The sequence below is a fragment of the Halichoerus grypus genome, chromosome 3, assembly GCF_964656455.1.
Source record: "Halichoerus grypus chromosome 3, mHalGry1.hap1.1, whole genome shotgun sequence".
Classification (NCBI taxonomy): Eukaryota; Metazoa; Chordata; class Mammalia; order Carnivora; family Phocidae; genus Halichoerus; species Halichoerus grypus.
This window is the reverse complement of record NC_135714.1, coordinates 69,596,120-69,600,999: the sequence shown is the minus strand read 5'-3', so window position 1 is coordinate 69,600,999 and position 4,880 is coordinate 69,596,120. Positions and strand designations below refer to the sequence as shown.

Sequence of the window (4,880 nt, the reverse complement as noted above, 5' to 3'; positions counted from 1 at the left end):
ACTGCAGTTTAAAAAGGAGTGTTATCTATGAGGGATGTCAGAATAAGTTATTATTTGTCCACTTGATCTTAACCCCTTATACTAGAGCAACGTATTTGCATAAAAAAGCAAGCTTAAAAAGCTCTCTGTGTAGTCTTTACATATTCTGGGTAGTTGCTCAAGATTCTCTTCTTTCTGGTATTTCCCTTTCCTCATTCATTTGTTCCCAGATTGTAGTTTGGGCTCCCTTTTATCTGGTCGGATTCTGGGATTCGACTCCCCTTTGAAAGTTGCCTCTGGCTACCTCAGCTTTCCTGTCATTTTTGGCCTTAGTACCCTGCCCATCTCCCAGCTTTTCTCATCCCTTTGCTTATGGAGTTGGGACTGATTGCAGGAGTAGGCTTAGGCAGCCCTGAGCTGGGCTGCTGGGAGACACTATATTGGGACACTGACTTTTCATTCACCCAGCCTTCTGTAAACCGGCATTGCGGTAACCCTGGTGGGCAGGCAGATTCATAATCAGAGTCTCTAGAACTTGGGGGTGGGCTTGGGAGGATATAACAAAGCTCCATGGCAATGACAAGAGGGAACTTTCAGAGGGACCAGCAGAATCTTACCCTGAGCAACTACTTTGCTATCATCAACCACGTGGGTTGGGCAGGTGCATATGCCCTTCACTTTGGTTGTGCCACTGTCTTTCCTGCCATGTGTAGCTGTCAATATGTAAAGTAAACTTTGTTGTTCACCTACTTTTAAGGAACTTGAATCCTATGTTTGTGTCTGTTTTCACCAGTCACAGTGCCATCATCCTAATAATCACTGTGCCCTATACTAACCCCTGGCCCGCATGATTCCACCCATGCCTGGAAGAGCCTTCAGGACTCTGAGAGGGGAGCCAAGAGTATAGATATTTCTAGAGAGCAATCTTTGTCTTTCTCTCTATACAAAAACAAACTAACCAAAAAACAAATAAACAGTGATTTTGAGGACCTAGGGAATTTAGCTAGACAGCATTTTGAAGTCAGGGACTCTGTCTTACTCATCTTTGCCCCCCTAACGTCTCTCATAATTTCTGGTGCATAGTAGTGTTGGAATTTTAGGAGCTAAATAAGTGACACACTACTTTCCTTCTTAAGCTGGGAATCAAGTAAGAGATAGAGGACTCAGATAGCTGAAAATCAACAGGCTGCTGCTAGCACATCAACTGTCATTGTTCAGATTAGAAAAAAGCATCTTCCTCTTCCTTTGGGCATAAGAATTAGAAGAAAACACCCACTCCTGGAAGATGATTGTAAAGAGGGACTGCCTCTGGGTGGAAAAGTTGGAAGAAATGTGCCAAAGAGCTGACTTGGTATGCGAGAAGCTGGCCTAGTTTCTAGTCCCTGTTTGTCCTTTCAGCAGGTGGTCTGGGGATCAAAACAGGAAGATATTTATTTTGTTTTTTTGTTTTTATATAATCTCTCATTAATTGGACTTAACCCTTCAAAATAGTAGGATTCTCTCTGTAGGGGCAGAACCTGGCCTACTATGCTTAATCTCACCCCCCCCCCCCCCGCCCCCATTAATACAGTATTCGTCTTCCCTCTGTCAAACCCTGAGCCAACCACTTTCCCCAGGCTGCCTGGGGAGGTATGTGAAAAGGAACATACAGGGCAGACGAGACATGGGAGAAAGAGCTATGAGAAGTGGAGACGGCTCCTTCACCTGGTGAAGAGTATGAGAAAGGCCACCAGCAGACAAAAGAGCCCCATGGCCTCCAAGAGGCAAAGCCCAGAATGGCATAGGAGAAGAGCTGTTGCTTCAGAGAGGGATTCCTGGCCTAACCAATGATGAGGCTCCCAAACACAGTCCCAATTCCAGCCCCAGAGCCAGCCACCCCGTGGCAGCCCCAGCCCCAGTGAACTTGGTTGCTGTGTTGATGTCCCTTGAAATGGCGCTGGTTTAGAAGCTGCAACTAGGAATAAGTGAGGTCAGGGGACGTGGGGCTGCTAAGTTGCTGAGGCTCTCATCTGTCAGTGTCTCTGGTGGTTTTAGCACCACTGCAGCCAGACAGCTCACATTTTCAGGGGATGAGGGGCTGTGACAGGAGAGATGCTCTCAGTGCAGAGAAGAAGACAGAGTATGCTTATAACATAGTAGAGAGTCAACTAAGACATGCCCTCCCTACACTGGCAGATATGAAAACTGAGGCTCAAGTTTGCTTAGTTCTTTCTCCCAAAGCCCACAATAATATACACTTACTTTCTTTCCCTTGGGATGAGTAAGTGAGGAGATGGGGAGGGAGGCCAGGAGTATTATTGTTTCGGGATGGAATCATGAGACCAGGAGAAAGGAGGTTCTCTGTAAGGCAAGTACTGAGTGTTTTCTAAATGAATGGATGTGTTTTAAGAAGAGGCAGATGTGCTGTTTATTATAAAAATGTAGTTAGGAAAGAACAATGGTAGACTACTCAGGAGGGAAGTTTTGTAGGTTAAATGAATGTTTCGTGACTTGCTAATATATTGGGAGTATGTAAATCAGACCTGGCTTGTTATTTGAGAGTTTTGTTAAACCTTGACATTGGAGGTAGAGGGTTTGACTATGACAGAGGAACAAGAAAAGGGCATTTGAAGGGCTTAACTGTTCAGAGAGTAAGTTGGAAATTACTCAAGATATGTCGATTTTGGTAGAGAAAGGTTAATCAACTCATTTGGAAACCATTCAAATTTGATGAGAGGGAAGGAGATAAGAAGTTAGAGCCATGATTTCATAACTTGGGTATATCTCTACTGGAAATAATAAAAATTAACTTTTATTTCTTGGAAGGAGAAAAAAGAGGTAAGCCCATGAATTCTCAAGTTGCTGCTTTGGAAGGAGAAATCCTTTCCTTTCTGGTATTAGTCAGAATGTTGCACAGGAGAATGATAGAAGAAATGGGAGGTTTATTTTGGGGCCTTTTTTGGGGACTCGGTGTGTATGTATGTTGTCTTGTTTATTACACTCTAATTACACTAATTAGGATTATTTCATACTTATAAATGAATTAATTCGTATTAGTTTATCAGCTTAATCAAGGATTTTGAGGTTGTAAAAACGTGGAAAAAATGAGTTTTGATGGTGGAGAAAAGATCAGCTGTTGGGTGGGTAGTGGGTGACAGTGGGATAAAGATGGGTAACCAGGAGGGCAGGGTGAGAGTAATACCTACTTGGAGGTATTTAAGTCTATATTAATTATCTTTTGCTGCATAAACAACTACCTCAAGGCTTAGTGGCTTAAAACACAAAGGTATGGGATGGTTACGGTAAGGAATCAGCTTGGTGGTTTTCTTGTTGGTCTTAGATGGGCTTATTCATGAGTCCATGGTTTCTAGTTGCTTCTAGATAAGTTGGTAGGTCAGCTGGGGATTGGCTGGTGCCAGATGGCCTCGCCTATGTGTCTGGTAGTTGGCTGGCTGTGGGCTAGGGTACCTTGCTTCTCCTCCAATGGCCTCTTATCCTCTAGCAGGTTACAACAGGCCTGTGAAATGGTGGTTTCAGGTTTCCAGGTGCAGCAAGAGAACAAGTACAAGCACTTCAAGCCTCTGCTGTACCTCGTGTTTGCTGCTGTCCCATTTGGCAGGTCATGTGGCCCAACTCAGATTCAAAGGGTAGGGAAAGAGAATCTCTCTTTTGATGGGAGGATCTACAATGCTACAGGGAGGGGAAGGATTTGATGCCATTTTTTGCCATCTACTACAGGATTCTAGGCTGAGTGTAGACTGCAGGAGTGTAAGAGGGGGAAAGGAGGGCAGTAAAGATAATCTTTGTCCACTTCACAGCTCTTCTTGGGACTGCCCCTAACTTGGTCTGAGTGCCACTGTGTAGTAAAAAGAAATGTGGGAGACTCAGAAACTAAAGTTAACACCAGAAATTACTGGGAAAGGGGAAAGCTAGTATAGGAAAGAAGTGTGGGTGATTAGGGGATATGTATTGCAAGAATAGTTTTTTGGTTTTTTTCTTAAGATTTTATTTATTAATTTGAGATAGAGAGAAAGAGCATGAGTGGGGTTGAGGGGGTGGGGCAGAGGGAGAAACAGACTGCCCAATGAGCAGGGAGCTCCATCCCAGGACCCCGAGATCATGACCCAAGACGAAGACAGACGCTCAACCAACTGAGCCACCCACGTGCCCTGTAAAAAGTTTTATATGTTGCACAAGACTTAGCTAGATAGTATTTCAACTCAGTCCAATAATCTAGATCTAGTATTACCCTCCTATTAGGAAAATTGGGTTACAGGGTATTACCCAATTCATAAAATTGTATGAAAGGAGCTTGAGAAAACCAGAAGCCACACTTATTAAAGCTGAAACCAAACATTGATGAAAAGGTATCGTTTCCCTTATTGTTAGGGAAAATTGTGCTAGGAGTAGACATCTTACTATGGTTTCTTTTTCTTCAGCTATGTCAATAAAATAAAAGGACAATGTATGTGGCCAATATTACAGAATTGTGCGTGCAGGAACCTTAATGAGACAATTAGTGATCTGAGCAGAGCATCATTTCAGATGTGGGAGGAGGTGGTGAAATGGTGTGAGGGAGCTGCTTTTCCTACAGTGAGCTCATCTATCGAGGGAGTGAATTAGGATGGCAAGTGGAGCCGAGGGAAGAACTTGGCTCATTTTCTCCTTACCTGCGCCGTATCTCCTCTTTGCTAGGTAGCATCAGATCTTGAGGCCTTTGAATACCAATTTCCTCTCAGTAAAGTGAGGACAATGATATCTGTCACTTAGGCTATTGAGCAATCTACCTTAAAATTAAGTCTTGGACTTTACATCACCCAGAACTCCTGTCCTTCTCTTGTCTTTTGTGTTTGTTCATTGATGTTTTTAAAATTAAGATTGAGTATTTTTTTAGAGCAGTTTTCGGTTCACAGCATAACTGG

General features: G+C 43.3%; 1 pseudogene; it reads right to left on the bottom strand.

The window, feature by feature from the left end:
- Nucleotides 1–1,679: 1,679 nt before the first annotated feature.
- On the bottom strand, nt 1,680–4,660 carry LOC118538644 (ATP synthase F(0) complex subunit C2, mitochondrial pseudogene; annotated as a pseudogene).
- Between the last annotated feature and the right edge of the window lie 220 nt (nt 4,661–4,880).